A 26,236-nucleotide genomic window follows, 5' to 3' on the forward strand; every position below is an offset into this window, starting at 1 on the left:
GTGCTTTTTGTGTTTGCCATTGTTTTTGTCTTTCGGATGGGATCTCCCCTTTTAATCCCATTATTTCAACACCTGTTGGACAATGCATTTGTACAGTCATGTGTGATAATGAGCTAATTTATTAAATGCAATTAATTAATACATTGCCACCTCTTGTTTTGTGTCGTCTGTGTTTCTGTGTTTCCGGCATTTCACATTGGAACAGCTCATTCACCTTCCTTGTCTTCTCTCCGCCCTCCCTCCTAGGTAGGTTAAAGAGCTGCACCTGAGCCAGCCACTGATTGATGCAGCACCATAGTCAAATAGTGGAGTGGAGTAGGGGAACAGCAAACAGCCATTAAAGCAGCCAGCCCGCCCGCCCGTCACAATGGACCTACCTGTGTACACTAGATGGATGTGATGGAATGTACTGTGGTCCCTACATTTCAAGAAGAAGTAAGAATTGCAGTTGCAACAAACCCTTGCTTGCCTACAAAGAGAGCAGCAATTTGGATTTGTTACTATGTGACCTGGAAGAATAACAAACTGTGCAAGGATGGAGGTTGTAGGAGCAAGGAGAACAAGTTGTCTGTAAAGTTGGTGGATGCCTATTTTCCATTTTGCAGTCCCTTGTCTCCCTCTTGTGGCCTCCTGGAGGCAACTAGCTGTGCAAAAAAAAAGACAGCCTGGGGGCCGGCTGTTGCAGTGTTGCCCTCTCAGGCAACACTGAGTGACTGACTGAGCCGCACCGTCTTATATAAAGTTCAGACGGAACTTTGCACGTGTCATAGTGGAGACCTCAGGAGCCAGAGCCAGCTTTCTGACATCATAATGGGGCCTCAGAGATAAAAGCCTGGGCCCAGGCAGTGTTGGTCAGTGCTGCTCAGCAGGCAGCACTGGACTGGATTAAAGCTGATACAAGGTGTGAAAGGAGAAGGGGTGGCAGTGGGCATGCACTTACTGCTGCTGCTGCTGCTGCTGACAGTGTTTGCACGGCAGGAGGGCATTTGGGCGTTGCCAGGAAGGCGTTTTTATGTCGATTCCTCCTCTTTCAGCACTGCATTGTGGTGCAAGCAAAAGAAGCAAATCCTGTCTTGCTTCCTCTCCGGCCTTTATTCACCTCCCACGTAGCTGTGAGTGTGTGTGAGCCTGCATGGCCCCATGGAATTGCCTAGGAGTAGGCTGAATCGCTGCAAGGGGTGAACAGCAGTATTGGGCAGGCTCGGTCAACGCGCGGCCCGTTCGGGTTATCGCTTCTCGGCCTTTTGGCTCAGATCAGGTTCATTGCCTGGTCTGGGCCGGGGGGTTCGGCCTTTTCGTGGAGTCCTATCCGACGTTTTTGGGAGCGATCACCGTGCCGTTGGGCATTCCTTTTCAAGATGGCAGCTGTGCGTAACACTATCCGTTTTGTGGTGAATGAGCAGAGGAGAGAAGAAGTTGATACTGGACATATCATTGAGAACATCCTTCTGGACCTGGCTGGAGTTAAGTTGGTAGAGGTATTCTGTATCCAAGCTTTCAGCAATATTGCTACATATGATGTATCCTTTTTTGAGGCCGCCTACTGTCTAAATGTTTTTCAGTTGCTCAAGGAGAAACACATGCATGAGGCTTTAAAATCTATTGAAGTGCAACCTCTTTTTTCAGCAGTGGAGAAATGTATTACCATCCACATGTATAACCCATTTCTGGATAGAAGGCTGGTCAGGGCCTTCTTAGCTCACTACTGTACCCATGTTAGAGGAGGTGTGGAGCAGAAGAACCTATGGGGAGTTTTCAATGGTGATATTAAGTACTGGGTCAGGCTGAAACCTGACTCCAGCTGTATTGGAGGAGTGATGAATCCTCCTGCAAATTTTTCAATTGGTGGTAATAAGGGATATCTTTATTACCAAGATATGCCATGTTTTTGCAGATCATGTTTTTCCTACGGGCATACCAAAGATGCATGCAAAGGCAAAGTATGCAGGAATTGCAAAGAAACAGGACATGAGGCTAGTGCATGTATTTCCCCATCCAGGTGTGACATTTGTGGTTTGCCGGGTCATACTTGTAGGAAATGTCCAAAGGTGTTTCCCTTTTTAGGGCAAGAGAGAAGAACATGGGGCAGACAGGTGAGAACAACAAGTTCCCTTGCTGCCACTTCTGATGCAATTTCAGAGCCAGCTGGCAGTGTTTCTGTGCCTGCTTCTCAGGACCCTGGGAAAGCTGGATTAGGAGAGGTTCTAACCTCACATACTAACAGCATGGAGTTGGGTGTGGTCCCTCCTGCAGAGCAAAGTGTTGATGAAACACCTGGGGTTATGCCTATGGAAGGTGAAGACACAGCGCCACCTATTGGGTGTGCTTCCCCTGATGATGGTGCAAGTATGCAAATTTTGTCTTTTTCTAGCCCAGAGTCAAAAATGGAAGACTCAGCTAAAGTGGAGTGGTCAATATCGGAGGAGGACGAGAAGGAGGCCAGGATGCCTAGTGCCACTAGTGCTGAAATTTTTCATAAAGTGGTCTCAAAAAGGGGGAAGTCTGGAAAGGCGGTGAAGAGACTGAAGATAGGCTTATTGGAAGATTCTGCTCATGCAAATCCCTTCTCATTGCTGGACAGTGACTCTAGTTCTAGCCCTAAGTCATCTGAGGTGGCCTCAGAAGTACCCAGCTCCCCTGGGGAAGGTTTCCTCAGTGAAGTCAATGTGGCAAATCTGGAAAGAGCTATGTATTTCCCTGGGACGTGATATGTTCTGGTTATCTCATGGCTTTCCTTTGCACTAACCATACTATGCCCGCATGTCTTTGAGATTAAAGATTGTCTCTCAAAATGTACGGGTGTTCTCCTCTGCTCACAAGCGTGCTGCAGTCCTGGACTTTTTGGCCTCTAAGGGCAGTGACATTGTTTGTGTACAAGAATGTGGTTTGTCAAAAAATCCTAGTAAAGAAGAATGGAAGTTTGGGGAAGCAATTTGGTCCTTTTCTTCCACAAATAGGAACGATGGAATTGGTATTCTCTTTAAAAATAATGAGTTTGTCATCAAACAGACTCAAATCATTCAGGAAGGAAGATGTGTCTGCGTGTTACTATCCTACAAGGGGTGGCAGTTTAGGCTTATCAATATCTATGGCCATGCTGTGAAATCTGATAGGTTGGCACTTTTTGATACTTTAAAATTTTTTCTACACGGTAAAGTTCCTGTAATTATTGTTGGTGACATTAACTGTATCCTGGAGAAGCAGGCCCGAGCTGGATCCACAGAGTCTAATGTGGACGCTACCGGAGTTTTGTGGAATAAAATTTTGCAGGACTTTGCTTTGCAGGACGCTGTCACCAGGAAACCAGGTCCATTTACCTATCATGCCGATGACGGAAGAACGGATTCTCGTCTGGACTTTTTCTTTTTTTCTACCTCTGCAATGAAATGTGTAGATTATGCGCAGGAGAGAGTGTGGTTTTCAGATCACGAGTGTTTGTTGGGGGTTTTTGTTATAAATAATTTCTTTTATGGTAGAGGGGTATGGAAGATGAATGTTAGTTTTCTGAGTGATAAAAGGGAAAAAACTAGGTTTGGGAAAAAATATGGGTTTTGGGTTAGGAAGAAAAGTTCTTTCTCTAATGTGTGTGAATGGTGGGTATGGGTGAAAAAAAAGATTGGTGGGTTTTTTAGACAGATAGGGTATAGAAGAGCGAGAAGGAAAAGATTAGAATATTCACGCTTTAATATGCGGATGACGTTCCTTCAACAATGTAAAAATTTGGGTATGGATGTAAGACACGATTTGGAAAAAACAAAAAAAGATATTAAGGAGTGGTTCCGAGAGAAAGGGAAAGAAATTATATTTAGGTCTAAGGTGGAGGTTAGAGATAATCACGAGAAGTGCACTAGATTTTTCTTTAAAAAAATGTGTGGTGGAAAAAGTGGAATGAATGTATTATTGGATAAGGATGATAAGGAGGTGTTCGGTAAGGATGTGATTGATGTGGTGTCTGATTTTTATAAAAAACTGTATGATGTGAAGAAATGTGATTTGGGCGATGATGAGGAGTTTTTGGATATTGTGTGTAATTTTGTTCCTGAAAGTGAATGTGCGTTTTTGCTTGGTGAGATTATGGATGGTGAAGTAAAGGATGTGGTGGGAAGTATGGCTAAAAATAAGTCTCCAGGGATCGATGGAATACCAGCTGATTTCTATGGGAAATATTGGGATATAATTGGGAAGGATGTTATAGAAGTTATGAGAGTGTTGTTTTCTGGGATTAATATGTGTGATGTGATGAAGAAGGGTATGGTAGTTTTGTTGCATAAAAAAGGAGACAAGAGACGGTTAGAAAACTGGCGACCAATTACTTTGCTTAATACGGATTATAAAATTTTTGCCAAGCTGATTGCGAATCGTATGAGAGATGTGATTGGGTGTGTGATTGATGAGGATCAGGTATGTGCGGTACCGAAAAGGAAATTGCATGAAAACGTGGCGTTGGTGCGGGACATGCTTGAGGATTGTAAGGGTCGGAATAAGAAGGTGATTGTGTGTGCGTTAGATTTTGAGAAAGCGTTTGATCGTGTGGCGCATGTGTTTTTGTTCAAAGTGTTAGAGAGAATGGGTTTTCCGGTTCAGTTTGTGAGTTTGTTGAAGAATTTATATGCGAATGCAAAGAGTTGTGTGCAGGTGAATGGGTTTTTTTCAGAATCATTTTGTATTATGTCTGGTGTGCGACAGGGTTGTCCGTTGTCTCCTATCCTATTTATTTGCGCGATTGAACCATTGTTGCAAATGATTAGAAATGATAAGGTTGTGAAAGGTTTGGTGGTGCCTGGGTGTGATGGAAAACGTGTGAAAGCTTTGGGATATATGGATGATATTTGCGTATTGTGTGATTCAGTGTATGATATGTCCAGAGTGAAGTTGATCGTAAATATGTTTTGTATTGCGTCTGCTTTTAAAATAAATTGGGGTAAGAGCAAATTTAAAATTTTTTTCAGTAATGAGCGGGTGAGTGATTCTGATATGGAACAGGTGAATGGTGTGAAAATTTTGGGTATTGTGTTTGATGATGAGCTGAAAGGGAGAGAAAGTTGGGATGAGTTAGGTGGTAGGATTGTGAGAAAGTTGGAAATGTGGAGAATGAGGGATCTTTCTTTTTCGGGGAAGGTTTTAATTGTCAAAAGTATTATTCTTCCTATGATTTTATATGTTGCTCTGGTTTTTCCTCCTGCTGTAGCTATGTTAAAAAAAGTGAATAGAGTTTTGTTCCTTTTTTTATGGGGGAGCGGGATTGAGAAGGCAAAGAGAGAAATTCTAATGAAAAGCAGACGTAATGGAGGCTTGGATTTCCCAAATTTGGAGATTTTCATCGGAATTAATTGTGTACGTTTTTTTGTAGAGCTTTTATTTAAAGAATCCAAGGCTTCCAGAATGTCGAAATATTTAGCTGGAACGGTGATTCAGCGTCTAAGGTGGGAAAAACGTAATTTATGTAAACCAATTGCTTTTCAGTGCACAGGGTGGTATTTGTATGTTGAAAAATTTATTAAAAAGTTCCAGCTAGAGGATGTAAGAATGGAGAGATTTTTGAGTGAAAAGAATGTTGTGAGAAGTATGTGTATGAATAATGTGATGTGTTCTGTAAATGGTTTGAATTCGATGGAGTCTAGGTCTGTGTGGAAGAAGATTGTTACGTATGATGTGTCAAATAAGCAGAAAGATTTGTTATGGATGTCGGTACATGGAGTGTTGCCTGTAAGGAGTGTTCAGAAAAGAAGAGGTTTGGTTGCATCTGAAAGGTGTCCGAGAGAAGGTTGTGGGGATGATGAGGATGTGAGTCATGTGTTTTGGTCGTGTAAGCATGCAAAGGATGTTTGGAAAAAGTTGAGTGGGTTGTGCGAAGAATTGACTGGTTTGAAGAGTTTGACGTACGAAATTGTCTTGTTTGGTTTGTGTAGTTTGGGTAGTGAAAAGGATAGAGTGTTGTGGATTTTTTTGACTTGTGTGAAAGAGGTATTGTGGAATACGAGGAATTTGAATGTGTATAAAAGAGAAGTATTTGAGATGGAGGATGTGGTTAGTATGGTATTGGCTAAATTGTATTTTTATTATAAATGGGATCTAGAAAAAGGTATGGATGCGGAAGGGATATGGCGAATGTTAAAATGGCGGTATTTAGTTTGAGGAATTTTGTTTGACTTATCTTGTATTTGATGGAAAAATAAAATAATGAACCAGAGTGATGAGATTTTTTGAAAAATAGAGAGGTGGTTTGAACAACTACAGTTCTCGGTTTTATTCAAAAAAACCTGAATGGTTTAATAAGAAAAAAAAAAAAAAAAAAAAAAAATCTGTTCTTATCAGTTTAATATCTGATACGTCCCCTATCTGGGGACCATATATTAAATGCATTTTTAGAACAGGGAGATGGAAATAGAGCTTGCTCTGTCCACTCCACGCATTGACCTGGTATTGCAGTATTTCCAGGACCGGTGCACCCTTTCCTTATGTGTTTACTAAAATCAGATTCCAAAAGTGCTTTTTGTGTTTGCCATTGTTTTTGTCTTTCGGATGGGATCTCCCCTTTTAATCCCATTATTTCAACACCTGTTGGACAATGCATTTGTACAGTCATGTGTGATAATGAGCTAATTTATTAAATGCAATTAATTAATTAATACATTGCCACCTCTTGTTTTGTGTCGTCTGTGTTTCTGTGTTTCCGGCATTTCACATTGGAACAGCTCATTCACCTTCCTTGTCTTCTCTCCGCCCTCCCTCCTAGGTAGGTTAAAGAGCTGCACCTGAGCCAGCCACTGATTGATGCAGCACCATAGTCAAATTAGTGGAGTGGAGTAGGGGAACAGCAAACAGCCATTAAAGCAGCCAGCCCGCCCGCCCGCCCGCCCGTCACAATGGACCTACCTGTGTACACTAGATGGATGTGATGGAATGTACTGTGGTCCCTACATTTCAAGAAGAAGTAAGAATTGCAGTTGCAACAAACCCTTGCTTGCCTACAAAGAGAGCAGCAATTTGGATTTGTTACTATGTTACCTGGAAGAATAACAAACTGTGCAAGGATGGAGGTTGTAGGAGCAAGGAGAACAAGTTGTCTGTAAAGTTGGTGGATGCCTATTTTCCATTTTGCAGTCCCTTGTCTCCCTCTTGTGGCCTCCTGGAGGCAACATGCTGTGCAAAAAAAAGACAGCCTGGGGGCCGGCTGTTGCAGTGTTGCCCTCTCAGGCAACACTGAGTGACTGACTGAGCCGCACCGTCTTATATAAAGTTCAGACGGAACTTTGCACGTGTCATAGTGGAGACCTCAGGAGCCAGAGCCAGCTTTCTGACATCATAATGGGGCCTCAGAGATAAAAGCCTGGGCCCAGGCAGTGTTGGTCAGTGCTGCTCAGCAGGCAGCACTGGACTGGATTAAAGCTGATACAAGGTGTGAAAGGAGAAGGGGTGGCAGTGGGCATGCACTTACTGCTGCTGCTGCTGCTGCTGCTGCCAGTGTTTGCACGGCAGGAGGGCATTTGGGCGTTGCCAGGAAGGCGTTTTTATGTCGATTCCTCCTCTTTCAGCACTGCATTGTGGTGCAAGCAAAAGAAGCAAAACGCGCGGCACGTTCGGGTTATCGCTTCTCGGCCTTTTGGCTAAGATCAAGTGTAGTATCTGTTCTTATCAGTTTAATATCTGATACGTCCCCTATCTGGGGACCATATATTAAATGGATTTTTAGAACAGGGAGATGGAAATAGAGCTTGCTCTGTCCACTCCACGCATTGACCTGGTATTGCAGTATTTCCAGGACCGGTGCACCCTTTCCTTATGTGTTTACTAAAATCAGATTCCAAAAGTGCTTTTTGTGTTTGCCATTGTTTTTGTCTTTCGGATGGGATCTCCCCTTTTAATCCCATTATTTCAACACCTGTTGGACAATGCATTTGTACAGTCATGTGTGATAATGAGCTAATTTATTAAATGCAATTAATTAATACATTGCCACCTCTTGTTTTGTGTCGTCTGTGTTTCTGTGTTTCCGGCATTTCACATTGGAACAGCTCATTCACCTTCCTTGTCTTCTCTCCGCCCTCCCTCCTAGGTAGGTTAAAGAGCTGCACCTGAGCCAGCCACTGATTGATGCAGCACCATAGTCAAATAGTGGAGTGGAGTAGGGGAACAGCAAACAGCCATTAAAGCAGCCAGCCCGCCCGCCCGTCACAATGGACCTACCTGTGTACACTAGATGGATGTGATGGAATGTACTGTGGTCCCTACATTTCAAGAAGAAGTAAGAATTGCAGTTGCAACAAACCCTTGCTTGCCTACAAAGAGAGCAGCAATTTGGATTTGTTACTATGTGACCTGGAAGAATAACAAACTGTGCAAGGATGGAGGTTGTAGGAGCAAGGAGAACAAGTTGTCTGTAAAGTTGGTGGATGCCTATTTTCCATTTTGCAGTCCCTTGTCTCCCTCTTGTGGCCTCCTGGAGGCAACTAGCTGTGCAAAAAAAAAGACAGCCTGGGGGCCGGCTGTTGCAGTGTTGCCCTCTCAGGCAACACTGAGTGACTGACTGAGCCGCACCGTCTTATATAAAGTTCAGACGGAACTTTGCACGTGTCATAGTGGAGACCTCAGGAGCCAGAGCCAGCTTTCTGACATCATAATGGGGCCTCAGAGATAAAAGCCTGGGCCCAGGCAGTGTTGGTCAGTGCTGCTCAGCAGGCAGCACTGGACTGGATTAAAGCTGATACAAGGTGTGAAAGGAGAAGGGGTGGCAGTGGGCATGCACTTACTGCTGCTGCTGCTGCTGCTGCTGCCAGTGTTTGCACGGCAGGAGGGCATTTGGGCGTTGCCAGGAAGGCGTTTTTATGTCGATTCCTCCTCTTTCAGCACTGCATTGTGGTGCAAGCAAAAGAAGCAAATCCTGTCTTGCTTCCTCTCCGGCCTTTATTCACCTCCCGCGTAGCTGTGAGTGTGTGTGAGCCTGCATGGCCCCATGGAATTGCCTAGGAGTAGGCTGAATCGCTGCAAGGGGTGAACAGCAGTATTGGGCAGGCTCGGTCAACGCGCGGCCCGTTCGGGTTATCGCTTCTCGGCCTTTTGGCTAAGACCAAGTGTATTTATACAGGAGGTTTTTAGTCAGAAGGTGCTCAGGTACCCTCTCTCTCGGCCTCGGGGGATCGTCCAGGTTCGCCTGGACTTCACCCCCGTGCTGCTATTTGGGAGAGAGGCTTAGTCCTGAGCAACGAGTTGCGATCCCCCCCAGCCCCTTGGTCTCCGTAAGACAAGGGGCGCAGCGAAAGCTGTGCGGTTCGACCTGGCCACGCTAATGGCAGGCGAACCCGATGCGGTGCCGGTGTACGCCCGGCTTAAGAATTCTGCACGATTTATCGTGGCAGAGGGTGGAGGCGGTCCCCGTGGTATTAAATTTTTAGTCCACGCCATTTTGGAAGATCTGCTGGCGGTCCACAAGAACGAGCTCTTGGCTATCCAGGACTACCCGAAGCGAGGAATCTACGATGTCACCTTCATGGGAGAAGGAATACTCCGTGATGCTATGGACCGAGCTGAGAGGAAACAAGGTGAACTCGTAGCAGCGGGAGTCAAGGTAGTAGAGCATGAATTTGAAATAACCAAACTCGTGGTGATTAAAATGTATTCCCCATATGTGAGAGATATGGAAGTGGCAGCATTTCTAGCTGCCTACTTCAAAAATGTCAAACTCCTGGGGAAAGTGATGAACGAGTGTGGAGTGTGGACCGCCAAATGGAAGTTTTTAGTTACGCTGATTAAGGACCCCTCCACCCAAGAAACGAGATTACCACCGGCTCGTTTTAAAATTGGAAATGTGAATGGCGACCTCTACTTCTCAGGGATGCCAAACTTCTGCAGGGCTTGTGGTACCTATGGACATACCAGTTTTAACTGCGATGTCACCTGCAGAAACTGTGGAAGCAAAGAGCACAATATAAGGGAGTGCACAGAAGAAAAAAAATGCAACTTTTGTCAAAAAACTGGTCACTTGTATTTTTCTTGTCCTCATAGGTACCGAAGCGGAGAAGAAGAGCAACCCGGGGCGCCCCCACGTGCTCCACCAGCGGACCAGCCCCGCCCTCAGGGAGAGGAACAAGCCAGTGCTGCAAAGGAGCAGCGGGGTACCTGGGCTTCAAGGGTACGGTCTGTTGGAGCCAAAGCAGGTACCTCACAGCCAACAGCCTCAGAGGAGAGAAGGGAGTCCAGTGCGAAGGAAAAACGCCAAGCCAAACGTAAGGCTGAGAAGGGGCAGGCCAGTGAGATAACTGAGGCATCCCAGAGTGCTGGTTGCTCAGTGGATGCCGGGCCTGCTCCCAATCCTGGGTCTCTAGATACGGAGTCTGAAGAGGAAGGTTGGCTGAAAGTGGGTCCCCGTAAAAAGGGTAAACAGGAGCGTGCCGGTAGGGGGGTGACAGGGGAGGAGCAAATGGATACGTCCGTAAAGCAAAGTGAGGCTCCTCCTAGGACCGCCCCCTCGTCGTTACTGGTGAGGAGGGTGGGCACTGTTCCCCCCGAGCCAACCGACACCCCGCCATGTGCGCAACCTCCCCCTCTAGAACGGCCTGCACGGCCTGCACGGCCTCAGGGGGGAGCGGCGGGGCCCTTGGGGGACCCACCCGATACAGACCTATATGGTCAGCCGTTAGAGACCCAGGTAAGGCTGTGTGAATCTGGACTCCCTGTATACGAGATGAGGGCTGTTGGCTCGACGCTCACGGAAGGTAGTTCCTCTCCTGAATCATCCCCTTTCTCGCTAGAGTCAGACGAGGGCGGGGAGATGAGTTCAAGCGAGATTTCTGGTATTGCTGGTGGAGGCCAAGTCTGATTTTAAGTAACACGATTATTTATTTTTTAAAATCAAGACTAACACAATTAAAACTCCACGATGTCTGAAATAAAGGGGATCTCCCTCAACGTGAGGGGCGCCAAGTCCAAAGTCAGAAGGGTTGCTCTCTTCAGTTTTTTATCTGGCCTGGCAGCCTCTGTTTTTTTCCTGCAGGAGTGCGGCATTCCCCATGCAATGAAGTACCATAAATACAAAGAGGATTGGAAGTATGGTCCATCAGTCTGGTCTGGATCTAACGAGTCCAGATCAGCAGGGGTCGCCATTCTTTTTAAGGGAAACGTTTTTATTGATTTTATTCAAGAGATTCTTCCAGGACGTATTTTATTGGTTAAAGCTTTTATTGACGGCGTAAAATGGCAGTTTTTAAATTTTTACGGCTCACCTGACAAAAATGAGAGAGCAGAGATGCTAGAAATGTTACCTCTTTTTATTAATACAACTGAGCCTTTTATCCTCGCAGGTGATTTTAACTGTATCCTGAGGGGGGAACGCCGGCTTACCAGTACTACAAGTAGGAATTACGATAAGACCTCTGGACTGCTCAAAGATATTGTAAATGATTTTAAATTAACAGATTTGTACAAAGAATGTAATAGGAGCAGCCCAGAGGAAGCCGGCGTTACCTGGAGCAACGCCACCTGTAGCTCCAGGATAGATTTTATTTTTTGTAATGAGAATGTACTGCCTTTTAATTGTGAAGTTTTAACTAATGTTTTCTCAGATCACAAGCTTTTATCATTTTATGTAAAGCGTGATTTTAATAAACCGGTGTGTAAGAAGTCCTGGAAGTTAAATGTTTCCCTTTTAGATGATCCACAGGTTTTTACTGATTTTATTGAATTTTACCAAAAATGCAGGCGGGGGAGAGACATGCGTACTCCCATCAGTGCATGGTGGGAGAAAATGAAAAAAAGAATAAAGGAATTTTTTATTAAAAAGAGCGTGGCGAAAGCCAGAGAAAAACATGCTTTTTTTAAAATTCTCAGCACCCGTCTGCAGACCCTGTACAAGATGAGAGATAATGAAATTGACGTTAAAACTGACATCACTAATTTAAAAAAAGAAATAGCTCAGTGCCTGGAGCAGAAAGGCAAAGAAATCATTTTTCGTTCCAAAATTCAACATGTGGAGGAGAATGAGACCTGCTCCAGGTACTTTTTTAAAAAAATTAACAATAAAAAGGCTATTATTAAAAATATTGAAGGTGTGTCAGATGTACAGGGTATTTTAAGTAAAGTTCATGAGTTTTATGCTGACCTTTTTAGTGTTAAAACTGTGGATCATAATTTTATGCGTGACTCACTGAAGGAGATTACTACTGTTTTAGACCCTGTCTCCCAGAATTTTTTATTACAGGAGCTGACGGAGCAGGAGGTTTTAGAAACGGTAAAGAGTTTTAAAGCCGGAAAAGTTCCCGGACCGGACGGTATACCCAGTGAGTTTTATGTCAAATTTTATGACATTTTAAAAGAGGATCTTTTTAGCCTTTTTTATGAAGTTTTTAATTCCAAGATGCTGCCTAAGTCCTGGCGGAAGGGTGAGGTCTCCCTGCTACATAAGAAAGGTGACATCGCAGTTTTGAAGAACTGGAGACCAATAACCCTTCTGAATAGCGACTATAAAATAATGGCAAAAGTGTGCGCAAATAGATTAAAAGCCATAATACCCCACATTGTACACTCTAACCAGGTGTGTGGGGTGCCAGGCCGCAGCATCTGGGATAATCTTAACCTGGTAAAAGATGTGATTGAGGACACGAGGTCTAGAAGAGGTAAATTAGCCATTTTATCTATAGACTTCGAGAAGGCGTTCGACCGTGTCTCTCATTTTTATCTTTTTAAGGTTTTAGAGCGTATGGGTATACCTGAAGGATTTTTATTATCACTTAAAGCCTTTTATAAAGATTGCACAAGCAAAATTTTAGTGAATGGTTTTAAGACACAGGACGTGATTTTAGACTCAGGGGTGAAGCAGGGGTGTCCCTTGTCCCCACTGCTTTTTATTTGCGCATTAGAGCCTCTACTGTGTACAATTCGCCGCGATAAGTTAATACGTGGAGTCCCCCTGCCCGGGGGTGGCGGCGTAGAGGCTAAAGCAGTGGGGTACATGGACGATGTAGCGGTTTTTTGCAGGGACACCCTGTCGCTTCAGAGAACCCTCAGACAAATTGAGTTTTATTGCTGTGCTTCCGGTTTTAAGGTGAACTTCGACAAAAGTAATATTTTAAATATAGGAAGCATGGCTTTTAGAGACATACCCGTCCCTGTGTCAGATAATATTACGATTTTAGGTGTCTCCTTCAGTGAGTGCGATAATGGTTTTATCAGTTGGGACATGGTGGCGCAGAAGGTAAATCAAAAAATATGTATGTGGAACATGAGAAAACTTACCATGGAGGGAAAAGTTTTAATTATTAAAATGGTCATTTTACCCCTGCTTTTATATCTCAGTATGGTTTTCCCTCCCCCCACGGTTTTATTGCAAAAAATTACTAAAGCATGTTTTACCTTCTTTTGGAGTTCCAGAATGGAGAAACTTAAAAGAGAGATTGTGATGAAATCCAAACCGAAGGGTGGCAAAGATTTTCCGAATTTTAACAGGTTTCTTTTAATCAAGTTCTTCAGTTTCTGTTTTAATTCCCTTTTTAAAGAACATTATTGGTCCTATTTTTTACGTTTTAATACAGGGTTTTTAATGCGAAGGTTTGGGTGGTTCAACATTGTTTTATCCTCACCTTACGCTTTTAAACTCTCAATAAACTATGTGATTTTAGAAAAGATAGTGACCTTATTCAACCTGAAGGGAAAAAATGTAAATGAGCTGAAAAATAGTAAAAAATTAATTAAAGACCTAAGAGAAAGTGAGACGGTCAGCAGGATTGAGAATTTTAATGAGGAACGAAGTGCTTTTATCTTCAAAATTATTAATGTGTTTTATCTTTTTAATACACAGATGGACCTGGCCTGGAGCTGCATTCATCAATGTCTTCCATGCCGGGCATTCCAATACAGAAGGAGGCTCGCGAGGTCTGCCGTCTGCCCGAGGGAAGGCTGCCAGGCCGAGGAAACGATTCGACACATTTTTTGGACGTGTGATTTTGCGAAGAAATTTTGGAAAAAAATATTCCCTCTTTTGGTAAAGATGGCAGACCTGAAAGACTTGAATTATGAAGATATTTTATATGGACTATTTGGATGCCCAACCGCGAGCCAAAAGATAATAGCGTGGAAGACGATGAATTGCGCCAAAGAAGCTCTATGGAAGGCCAGGAACATCCTGATTTTTAAGCACGATGTTTTATCTACTGATGATGTTTTAGGTCTTTGTTTTAGCGAAATGTACATTTATTATTTATTAGACAAAAAAAGAAATGCCACCCTTCTTAATAAATGGTTTGTGAAAGAATGGAACTCCAACATATAAAGATTTGCCACCATGTCCCTTTTATGTAATGTAATGCAATGAAATATTGATTTTATTGTTATTCATTTGTACAAAAGTTGGTTTTATTGTAAACTGTATTTTTTATCATGAAATAAATCATTGACACCCCTGAAAAGGGGTAGCCAACTTAAAAAAAAAATCTGTTCTTATCAGTTTAATATCTGATACGTCCCCTATCTGGGGACCATATATTAAATGCATTTTTAGAACAGGGAGATGGAAATAGAGCTTGCTCTGTCCACTCCACGCATTGACCTGGTATTGCAGTATTTCCAGGACCGGTGCACCCTTTCCTTATGTGTTTACTAAAATCAGATTCCAAAAGTGCTTTTTGTGTTTGCCATTGTTTTTGTCTTTCGGATGGGATCTCCCCTTTTAATCCCATTATTTCAACACCTGTTGGACAATGCATTTGTACAGTCATGTGTGATAATGAGCTAATTTATTAAATGCAATTAATTAATACATTGCCACCTCTTGTTTTGTGTCGTCTGTGTTTCTGTGTTTCCGGCATTTCACATTGGAACAGCTCATTCACCTTCCTTGTCTTCTCTCCGCCCTCCCTCCTAGGTAGGTTAAAGAGCTGCACCTGAGCCAGCCACTGATTGATGCAGCACCATAGTCAAATAGTGGAGTGGAGTAGGGGAACAGCAAACAGCCATTAAAGCAGCCAGCCCGCCCGCCCGTCACAATGGACCTACCTGTGTACACTAGATGGATGTGATGGAATGTACTGTGGTCCCTACATTTCAAGAAGAAGTAAGAATTGCAGTTGCAACAAACCCTTGCTTGCCTACAAAGAGAGCAGCAATTTGGATTTGTTACTATGTGACCTGGAAGAATAACAAACTGTGCAAGGATGGAGGTTGTAGGAGCAAGGAGAACAAGTTGTCTGTAAAGTTGGTGGATGCCTATTTTCCATTTTGCAGTCCCTTGTCTCCCTCTTGTGGCCTCCTGGAGGCAACTAGCTGTGCAAAAAAAAAGTCAGCCTGGGGGCCGGCTGTTGCAGTGTTGCCCTCTCAGGCAACACTGAGTGACTGACTGAGCCGCACCGTCTTATATAAAGTTCAGACGGAACTTTGCACGTGTCATAGTGGAGACCTCAGGAGCCAGAGCCAGCTTTCTGACATCATAATGGGGCCTCAGAGATAAAAGCCTGGGCCCAGGCAGTGTTGGTCAGTGCTGCTCAGCAGGCAGCACTGGACTGGATTAAAGCTGATACAAGGTGTGAAAGGAGAAGGGGTGGCAGTGGGCATGCACTTACTGCTGCTGCTGCTGCTGCTGCCAGTGTTTGCACGGCAGGAGGGCATTTGGGCGTTGCCAGGAAGGCGTTTTTATGTCGATTCCTCCTCTTTCAGCACTGCATTGTGGTGCAAGCAAAAGAAGCAAATCCTGTCTTGCTTCCTCTCCGGCCTTTATTCACCTCCCGCTTAGTAGCTGTGAGTGTGTGTGAGCCTGCAGGGCCCCATGGAATTGCCTAGGAGTAGGCTGAATCGCTGCAAGGGGTGAACAGCAGTATTGGGCAGGCTCGGTCAACGCGCGGCCCGTTCGGGTTATCGCTTCTCGGCCTTTTGGCTAAGATCAAGTGTAGTATCTGTTCTTATCAGTTTAATATCTGATACGTCCCCTATCTGGGGACCATATATTAAATGGATTTTTAGAACAGGGAGATGGAAATAGAGCTTGCTCTGTCCACTCCACGCATTGACCTGGTATTGCAGTATTTCCAGGACCGGTGCACCCTTTCCTTATGTGTTTACTAAAATCAGATTCCAAAAGTGCTTTTTGTGTTTGCCATTGTTTTTGTCTTTCGGATGGGATCTCCCCTTTTAATCCCATTATTTCAACACCTGTTGGACAATGCATTTGTACAGTCATGTGTGATAATGAGCTAATTTATTAAATGCAATTAATTAATACATTGCCACCTCTTGTTTTGTGTCGTCTGTGTTTCCGGCATTTCACATTGGAACAGCTCATTCACCTTCCTTGTCTTCTCTCCGCCCTCCCTCCTAGGTAGGTTAAAGAGCTGCACCTGAGCCAGCCACTGATTGATGCAGCACCATAGTCAAATAGTGGAGTGGAGTAGGGGAACAGCAAACAGCCATTAAAGCAGCCAGCCCGCCCGCCCGCCCGTCACAATGGACCTACCTGTGTACACTAGATGGATGTGATGGAATGTACTGTGGTCCCTACATTTCAAGAAGAAGTAAGAATTGCAGTTGCAACAAACCCTTGCTTGCCTACAAAGAGAGCAGCAATTTGGATTTGTTACTATGTTACCTGGAAGAATAACAAACTGTGCAAGGATGGAGGTTGTAGGAGCAAGGAGAACAAGTTGTCTGTAAAGTTGGTGGATGCCTATTTTCCATTTTGCAGTCCCTTGTCTCCCTCTTGTGGCCTCCTGGAGGCAACTAGCTGTGCAAAAAAAAGACAGCCTGGGGGCCGGCTGTTGCAGTGTTGCCCTCTCAGGCAACACTGAGTGACTGACTGAGCCGCACCGTCTTATATAAAGTTCAGACGGAACTTTGCACGTGTCATAGTGGAGACCTCAGGAGCCAGAGCCAGCTTTCTGACATCATAATGGGGCCTCAGAGATAAAAGCCTGGGCCCAGGCAGTGTTGGTCAGTGCTGCTCAGCAGGCAGCACTGGACTGGATTAAAGCTGATACAAGGTGTGAAAGGAGAAGGGGTGGCAGTGGGCATGCACTTACTGCTGCTGCTGCTGCTGCCAGTGTTTGCACGGCAGGAGGGCATTTGGGCGTTGCCAGGAAGGCGTTTTTATGTCGATTCCTCCTCTTTCAGCACTGCATTGTGGTGCAAGCAAAAGAAGCAAATCCTGTCTTGCTTCCTCTCCGGCCTTTATTCACCTCCCGCTTAGTAGCTGTGAGTGTGTGTGAGCCTGCAGGGCCCCATGGAATTGCCTAGGAGTAGGCTGAATCGCTGCAAGGGGTGAACAGCAGTATTGGGCAGGCTCGGTCAACGCGCGGCCCGTTCGGGTTATCGCTTCTCGGCCTTTTGGCTAAGACCAAGTGTATTTATACAGGAGGTTTTTAGTCAGAAGGTGCTCAGGTACCCTCTCTCTCGGCCTCGGGGGATCGTCCAGGTTCGCCTGGACTTCACCCCCGTGCTGCTATTTGGGAGAGAGGCTTAGTCCTGAGCAACGAGTTGCGATCCCCCCCCAGCCCTTTGGTAAGTCTCAGGACCCCATAGGGCGCAGCAATTGCTGTGCGGTTCGGCCTGGCCACGGAAATGGCAGGCGAGCCTGATGCGGTGCCGGTGTATGCCCGGCTAAGGAACTCTGCCCGATTTATCGTGGCAGAGGGTGGAGGCGGCCCACGTGGCGTAAAGTTCTTGGTCCACAAGATCTTGGAAGAACTACTGGCGGTCCACAAGAATGAGATTCTGGCTATCCAGGACTACCCGAAACGAGGAATTTTCGACGTCACCTTTATGGGAGAAGGAATCCTCCGTGATGCCATGGACCGAGCTGAGAGGAGAAAAGGTGAACTCGTGGTAGCGGGAGTCCAGGTAGTAGAACATGCCTTCGAAATTACGAAACTCGTGGTGATTAAAATGTACTCCCCATATGTGAAGGATATGGAAGTGGCAGCATTCTTAGCTGCCTACTTCAAGAATGTCAAACTGTTGGGGAGAGTTATGAACGAGTGTGGAGTGTGGACCGTCAAGTGGAAGTTTTTAGTAACATTGATAAAGGACCCCTCCACCCAGGAAACGAGATTACCACCGGCTCGTTTTAAAATTGGAAATGTGAATGGCGACCTCTATTTTTCAGGGATGCCAAACTTCTGCAGGGCCTGCGGTACTTATGGACATACCAGTTTTAACTGCGATGTCACCTGTAGAAACTGTGGAAGCAAAGAGCACAATATGAGAGAGTGCTCACAAGAGAAAAAATGTAATTTTTGCCAAAAAACTGGTCATTTGTACTATTCTTGTCCCCATAGGTACCGAGGCGAAGAAAATGAGCAACCCGAGGCGCCCCCACGTGCTCCACCAGCGGACCAGTCCCACCCCCGGGGAGAGGAGCATGCCGGGGCCGCGAAGGAGCAGCGAGGCACCTGGGCTTCAGTGGTGCGGAGTAATGGAGCCAAAGCAGGTGCCTCGCAGCCAGCAACCTCTGAGGAAAGGAAGGAGCCCAGCGCCAATGACAAAAGGCAAGCTAAGCGGAAGGCGGAAAAGGAGCAGGCCACCAATGATACTGTGGCATCCCAGAGGGCTGGTTGTCCAGTGGGTGCCGGGCCTGCTCCTGTACCTGGGTCTCAGGAGTCTGACTCCGAGCAGGAGAACTGGGTAGCGGTGGGTCCCCGAAAAAAGGGAAAACAGGAGCGTGCTGGTAGGAGGGAATCAGGGGAGGAGCAGATGGACACATACGTGAAGAAAAGTGAGGCTCCTCCTAGGACCACCTCCTCGCCTGACCTGGTGAGGAGGGTGGGCACTGTTCCCTCCCAGATACCGGACACCCCGCCGTGTGCGCAACCTCCCCCTCTAAGACGGCGTCAACAGAGCCTGGGGGGAGAGGCGGGGCCCTTGGGGGACCCACCCGAAATGGACCTACGTGGTCACCCAGTGGAGACCCAGGTGACGCTAAGCGAGAGTGGGCTCCCCTTGTACGAGATAAGAGTTGCTGGCACGGCTCTCAGTGAAGGTAGTTCCTCTCCCTTTTCGTCCCTCTTTGCAGGCGATTCGGACGAGGGTGGGGATATGAGCGCAAACGAGAATTCTGGTAATGCTGGTGGAGGAAATGTCTGATTTTAAGTTCCACGAATATTTATTATTTTAAAATCAAGACGTTATTTTAATCTCCACAATGTCTGAAGTAAAGGGAATCTCCCTCAACGTGAGGGGCGCCAAGTCCAAAGTTAGAAGGGTTGCTCTCTTCAGCTTTTTAGCTGGCCTGGCAGCCTCTGTTTTTTTCCTGCAGGAGTGCGGCATTCCCCATACGATGAAGTACCATAAATACCAAGAGGATTGGAAGTATGGTCCATCAGTCTGGTCTGGATCTAACGAGTCCAGATCAGCAGGGGTCGCCATTCTTTTTAAGGGAAACGTTTTAATCGATTTTATCCAAGAGATTCTTCCAGGACGTATTTTATTGGTTAAGGCTTTTATTGACGGTGTGAAATGGCAGTTTTTAAATTTTTACGGCTCACCAGACAAAAATGAAAGAGCAGAAATGTTAGCGATTTTACCTCTTTTTATTAACACGACTGAGCCTTTTATCCTCGCAGGTGATTTTAATTGTATCCTGAGAGGGGAACGCCGGCTTACCAGCGCTACAAGCAGAAACTATGACAAGACCTCTGGACTGCTCAAAGATATGGTGGGTGATTTTAAGTTAAAAGACGTTTATAAAGAATGTAACAGGAGCAGTCCAGAGGAAGCCGGCGTTACCTGGAGCAACGCCACCTGTAGCTCCAGGATAGATTTTATATTTTGTAATGAGAATCTACTGCCTTTTAAATGTGAAGTTTTAACCAATGTGTTTTCTGATCACAAGCTTTTATCATTTTATGTAAAGCGTGATTTTAATAACGTTATTAGTAAAAAGTCCTGGAAGTTAAATGTTTCCCTTTTAGATGATCCACAGGTTTTTACAGATTTTATTGAATTTTACAAAGAGAGTAGGCGGGTGAGAGACACACGGGCTCCCATCACTGAATGGTGGGAGAAAATGAAAAGAAAAATAAAAGAATTTTTTATTAAAAAAAGTGTGGCAAAAGCCAGAGAGAAGCAAGCTTTTTTTAAAATCCTCAACACCCGCCTACAGACCCTGTACAAGATGAGAGAGCATGAGATAGATGTAAAAGACGACATCACCAACTTAAAAAAAGAGATAGCTCAGTGCCTGGAGCAGAAAGGCAAAGAAATTATTTTTCGTTCTAGGATACAACACGTGGAAGAGAACGAGACCTGCTCCAGGTACTTTTTTAAGAAAATGAACAATAAAAAAGCTATTCTTAAAAATATTGATGGGGTGTCGGATGTACAGGGTCTTTTAAGTAAAGTTCATGAGTTTTATACTGACCTTTTTAATGTGAAAACTGTGGATCGTGATTTTATGCGTGACTCGCTGAAGGAGATTACCACTGTTTTAGACCCTGTCTCCCAGAATTTTTTATTGCAGGAACTGTCGGAGCAGGAGATTTTAGAGACAGTGAAGAGTTTTAAAGCAGGTAAAGTTCCTGGCCCGGACGGTATACCCAGCGAGTTTTATGTCAAATTTTATGATATTTTAAAAGATGATCTCTTAAACCTTTTTACCGAAGTCTTTCATTCCAAGATGCTGCCTAAGTCCTGGCGGAAGGGTGAGGTCTCCTTGCTATACAAAAAAGGTGACATCGCAGTTTTAGAGAACTGGAGACCAATAACCCTTCTGAATAGTGACTACAAAATAATGGCAAAACTATGCGCAAACCGTTTAAAAGCCATAGTACCCCACATCATACACTCTAACCAGGTGTGTGGGGTGCCAGGCCGCAGCATCTGGGATAATATTAATTTAATAAAAGATGCGATTGAAGACACAAAATCTAGAAACGGAAAATTAGCCATTTTATCCATAGATTTTCAAAAAGCTTTCGACCGAGTATCGCACTTTTATCTTTTTAAGGTTTTAGAGCGGATGGGTATACCTGAAGGTTTTTTACTATCTATTAAAGCCTTTTATAAAGATTGCACAAGCAAAATTTTAGTAAATGGTTTTAAGACACAGGACGTTCTTTTAAACTCTGGGGTGAAGCAGGGGTGTCCCTTGTCCCCACTGCTTTTCATATGTGCACTAGAGCCTCTGCTATGCGCAATACGCCGTGATAAACAAATACGTGGAGTCCCCCTGCCAGGGGGAGGCGGCATAGAGGCTAAAGCAGTGGGGTACATGGATGATGTGGCGATACTTTGTAGGGACACCCTCTCGCTTCAGAAAGCCCTAAAACAAATTGAGTTTTATTGCTGTGCTTCCGGTTTTAGAATAAATTTCAGCAAAAGTAATATTTTAAGAATAGGAAGCATGGTTTTTAGAGACGTACCCGTTCCTGTGTCAGATACTATTAAAGTTTTAGGTATCTCCTTCAGTGAGCACGACAATGGTTTTATAAGTTGGGACATGGTGGCGCAGAAGGTAAACAATAAAATTTGTATGTGGAATATGAGGAAACTCACCATGGAGGGAAAAATTTTAATCATAAAAATGGTCATTTTACCCCTTCTTTTATATACAAGCATGGTGTTCCCTCCCCCAACAGTTTTATTACGAAAAATAACAAAAGCATGTTTTACCTTCTTTTGGAGTTCCAGGATGGAGAAATTGAAACGAGAAACGGTAATAAAGTCCAAACCAAAGGGTGGCAAAGATTTTCCTGATTTTAATAGGTTTCTTTTAATTAAGTTCTTTAGTTTCTGTTTTAATTCCCTTTTTAAAGAGCACTATTGGTCTTACTTTTTACGTTTTAATACTGGGTTTTTTATGCGGAGGTTTGGTTGGTTTAACATAATTTTATCCTCACCATACGCTTTTAAATTACCAGCAAACTACGTAATTTTAGAAAAAATAGTGGCTCTCTTCAATTTAAAAGGGAAGACCGTGAATGAACTTAAGAATAGCAAAAAACTAATAAAAGACCTGAGAGAGAGCGAGACGGTCAGCAATGTAGAGAATTTTAATACGCAACGATGTGCTTTTATTTTCAAAATGATTAATGTGTTTTATCTTTTTAATGCACAGATGGACCTGGCCTGGAGCTGCGTTCATCAATGTCTTCCATGCCGGGCATTCCAGTACAGAAGAGGATTCGCGAGGTCTGCCGTCTGCCCGAGGGAAGGCTGCCAGGCCGAGGAAACTATAAGACATATTTTTTGGACATGTGACTTTGCAAAACAATTTTGGAAAAAAATATTCCCTCTTTTGGTGAAGATGGCAGACCTAAAGGACTTAAACTATGAAGATATTTTATATGGACTTTTTGGATGCCCAACCGCGAGTCAGAAGATAATTGCATGGAAGACGATGAACTGCGCCAAAGAAGCTCTATGGAAGGCCAGGAACATCCTCCTTTTTAAGCACGACGTTTTATCGGTTGATGATGTTTTAGGTCTTTGTTTTAGTGAGATGTATATTTATTTTTTATTAGACAAAAAAAGGAATGCCACCCTTCTAAATAAATGGTTTGTGACTGACTGGAACTCCAAATAAATAAAGATTTGCCCCATGTCCCTCTACATAAATTTTATGAAAATTTGATTTTACTATTGTTACAATGTAAAAATTATTTGTATGTATCTGTGTAACTAAAATGTGTTTTATTGTAAAATTGAAATTTTTATAAATAAATCATTGACACCCCCGCGAGGGGGTAGCCAACTGAAAAAAATCTGTTCTTATCAGTTTAATATCTGATACGTCCCCTATCTGGGGACCATATATTAAATGGATTTTTAGAACAGGGAGATGGAAATAGAGCTTGCTCTGTCCACTCCACGCATTGACCTGGTATTGCAGTATTTCCAGGACCGTTGCACCCTTTCCTTATGTGTTTACTAAAATCAGATTCCAAAAGTGCTTTTTGTGTTTGCCATTGTTTTTGTCTTTCGGATGGGATCTCCCCTTTTAATCCCATTATTTCAACACCTGTTGGACAATGCATTTTTACAGTCATGTGTGATAATGAGCTAATTTATTAAATTCAATTAATTAATACATTGCCACCTCTTGTTTTGTGTCGTCTGTGTTTCTGTGTTTCCGGCATTTCACATTGGAACAGCTCATTCACCTTCCTTGTCTTCTCTCCGCCCTCCCTCCTAGGTAGGTTAAAGAGCTGCACCTGAGCCAGCCACTGATTGATGCAGCACCATAGTCAAATAGTGGAGTGGAGTAGGGGAACAGCAAACAGCCATTAAAGCAGCCAGCCCGCCCGCCCGCCCGTCACAATGGACCTACCTGTGTACACTAGATGGATGTGATGGAATGTACTGTGGTCCCTACATTTCAAGAAGAAGTAAGAATTGCAGTTGCAACAAACCCTTGCTTGCCTACAAAGAGAGCAGCAATTTGGATTTGTTACTATGTTACCTGGAAGAATAACAAACTGTGCAAGGATGGAGGTTGTAGGAGCAAGGAGAACAAGTTGTCTGTAAAGTTGGTGGATGCCTATTTTCCATTTTGCAGTCCCTTGTCTCCCTCTTGTGGCCTCCTGGAGGCAACTAGCTGTGCAAAAAAAAGACAGCCTGGGGGCCGGCTGTTGCAGTGTTGCCCTCTCAGGCAACACTGAGTGACTGACTGAGCCGCACCGTCTTATATAAAGTTCAGACGGAACTTTGCACGTGTCATAGTGGAGACCTCAGGAGCCAGAGCCAGCTTTCTGACATCATAATGGGGCCTCAGAGATAAAAGCCTGGGCCCAGGCAGTGTTGGTCAGTGCTGCTCAGCAGGCAGCACTGGACTGGATTAAAGCTGATACAAGGTGTGAAAGGAGAAGGGGTGGCAGTGGGCATGCACTTACTGCTGCTGCCAGTGTTTGCACGGCAGGAGGGCATTTGGGCGTTGCCAGGAAGGCGTTTTTATGTCGATTCCTCCTCTTTCAGCACTGCATTGTGGTGCAAGCAAAAGAAGCAAATCCTGTCTTGCTTCCGCTCCGGCCTTTATTCACCTCCCGCTTAGTAGCTGTGAGTGTGTGTGAGCCTGCAGGGCCCCATGGAATTGCCTAGGAGTAGGCTGAATCGCTGCAAGGGGTGAACAGCAGTATTGGGCAGGCTCGGTCAACGCGCGGCCCGTTCGGGTTATCGCTTCTCGGCCTTTTGGCTAAGATCAAGTGTAGTATCTGTTCTTATCAGTTTAATATCTGATACGTCCCCTATCTGGGGACCATATATTAAATGGATTTTTAGAACAGGGAGATGGAAATAGAGCTTGCTCTGTCCACTCCACGCATTGACCTGGTATTGCAGTATTTCCAGGACCGTTGCACCCTTTCCTTATGTGTTTACTAAAATCAGATTCCAAAAGTGCTTTTTGTGTTTGCCATTGTTTTTGTCTTTCGGATGGGATCTCCCCTTTTAATCCCATTATTTCAACACCTGTTGGACAATGCATTTGTACAGTCATGTGTGATAATGAGCTAATTTATTAAATTCAATTAATTAATACATTGCCACCTCTTGTTTTGTGTCGTCTGTGTTTCTGTGTTTCCGGCATTTCACATTGGAACAGCTCATTCACCTTCCTTGTCTTCTCTCCGCCCTCCCTCCTAGGTAGGTTAAAGAGCTGCACCTGAGCCAGCCACTGATTGATGCAGCACCATAGTCAAATAGTGGAGTGGAGTAGGGGAACAGCAAACAGCCATTAAAGCAGCCAGCCCGCCCGCCCGCCCGTCACAATGGACCTACCTGTGTACACTAGATGGATGTGATGGAATGTACTGTGGTCCCTACATTTCAAGAAGAAGTAAGAATTGCAGTTGCAACAAACCCTTGCTTGCCTACAAAGAGAGCAGCAATTTGGATTTGTTACTATGTTACCTGGAAGAATAACAAACTGTGCAAGGATGGAGGTTGTAGGAGCAAGGAGAACAAGTTGTCTGTAAAGTTGGTGGATGCCTATTTTCCATTTTGCAGTCCCTTGTCTCCCTCTTGTGGCCTCCTGGAGGCAACTAGCTGTGCAAAAAAAAGACAGCCTGGGGGCCGGCTGTTGCAGTGTTGCCCTCTCAGGCAACACTGAGTGACTGACTGAGCCGCACCGTCTTATATAAAGTTCAGACGGAACTTTGCACGTGTCATAGTGGAGACCTCAGGAGCCAGAGCCAGCTTTCTGACATCATAATGGGGCCTCAGAGATAAAAGCCTGGGCCCAGGCAGTGTTGGTCAGTGCTGCTCAGCAGGCAGCACTGGACTGGATTAAAGCTGATACAAGGTGTGAAAGGAGAAGGGGTGGCAGTGGGCATGCACTTACTGCTGCTGCTGCTGCCAGTGTTTGCACGGCAGGAGGGCATTTGGGCGTTGCCAGGAAGGCGTTTTTATGTCGATTCCTCCTCTTTCAGCACTGCATTGTGGTGCAAGCAAAAGAAGCAAATCCTGTCTTGCTTCCTCTCCGGCCTTTATTCACCTCCCGCTTAGTAGCTGTGAGTGTGTGTGAGCCTGCAGGGCCCCATGGAATTGCCTAGGAGTAGGCTGAATCGCTGCAAGGGGTGAACAGCAGTATTGGGCAGGCTCGGTCAACGCGCGGCCCGTTCGGGTTATCGCTTCTCGGCCTTCTGGCTGAGATCAAGTGTAGTGCTGTTTATTCGTATCAGCTCTGCCTTGGTCTTGGTTGGGAGGTGCTCAGGTACCCTCTCTCTCGGCCTCGGGGGATCGTCCAGGTTCGCCTGGACTTCACCCCCGTGCTGCTATTTGGGAGAGAGGCTTAGTCCTGAGCAACGGGTTGCGATCCATATACCCCCGTGTAGGTTTCGGCCGAAAAGGGGAGTTGCGTTAGTTGGTTACAGTGACCCGTGTGTCTCTGTGGTGCGCATACAAGTTGGTGGTTTGTCATGGCAGGAAATGACAACCCAACATTTGAGCCGAATTTCACTCGGCTCAAAAACTCTATACGTTTTACGTATACGGAGGAGGCTCCAGCAAACGGCGGTCTGAAACACCTGATCGAGGAAGTGCTCCTGGGAGTGTTCGCAATCCGACCCTTGGAGATTTTGGCAATCCAGGACTATCCTAGGCGTGGGATCTATGACGTGACCTTGCGATATGACGGTATTTACTTGGATTTTGTGAATCGCTTGAAAAAGGTAGGCAGAGATCCCAGGCTGAAAGGGGTCCAGATTGTGGAGCACTTCCCCTCAGATCGAAAACTCATGGTGATTAAAATGTATTCCCCTTATATAACTGAAGAGGAGATTGTGTTCTTTCTGAAAAATTACTGTACTCTAGTTATTCCTAAGGGGAAGGTTAT

General features: G+C 44.8%; 5 non-coding genes and 1 pseudogene across 5 annotated transcripts; all 6 read left to right on the plus strand.

Moving 5' to 3' along the window:
- Window positions 1-6,239: 6,239 nt before the first annotated feature.
- LOC142682101 (U2 spliceosomal RNA) lies at window positions 6,240-6,454 on the plus strand (annotated as a pseudogene).
- A 1,133-nt stretch (window positions 6,455-7,587) lies between these two features.
- Window positions 7,588-7,778, plus strand: LOC142681988 (U2 spliceosomal RNA). Its single transcript, XR_012853805.1, has one exon. It is a non-coding gene; the product is annotated as a U2 spliceosomal RNA (small nuclear RNA).
- Window positions 7,779-14,385: 6,607 nt separating this feature from the next.
- Window positions 14,386-14,573, plus strand: LOC142682085 (U2 spliceosomal RNA). Its single transcript, XR_012853888.1, has one exon. It is a non-coding gene; the product is annotated as a U2 spliceosomal RNA (small nuclear RNA).
- A 1,263-nt stretch (window positions 14,574-15,836) lies between these two features.
- On the plus strand, window positions 15,837-16,027 carry LOC142681989 (U2 spliceosomal RNA). The gene has a single exon (XR_012853806.1). It is a non-coding gene; the product is annotated as a U2 spliceosomal RNA (small nuclear RNA).
- Window positions 16,028-22,629: 6,602 nt separating this feature from the next.
- On the plus strand, window positions 22,630-22,823 carry LOC142682112 (U2 spliceosomal RNA). The gene has a single exon (XR_012853903.1). It is a non-coding gene; the product is annotated as a U2 spliceosomal RNA (small nuclear RNA).
- Window positions 22,824-24,077: 1,254 nt separating this feature from the next.
- Window positions 24,078-24,268, plus strand: LOC142682024 (U2 spliceosomal RNA). The gene has a single exon (XR_012853838.1). It is a non-coding gene; the product is annotated as a U2 spliceosomal RNA (small nuclear RNA).
- The last annotated feature ends 1,968 nt before the right edge of the window (window positions 24,269-26,236 follow it).

The sequence above is a fragment of the Rhinoderma darwinii genome (assembly GCF_050947455.1).
Source record: "Rhinoderma darwinii isolate aRhiDar2 chromosome 2 unlocalized genomic scaffold, aRhiDar2.hap1 SUPER_2_unloc_7, whole genome shotgun sequence".
NCBI classification, from domain to species: domain Eukaryota; kingdom Metazoa; phylum Chordata; class Amphibia; order Anura; family Rhinodermatidae; genus Rhinoderma; species Rhinoderma darwinii.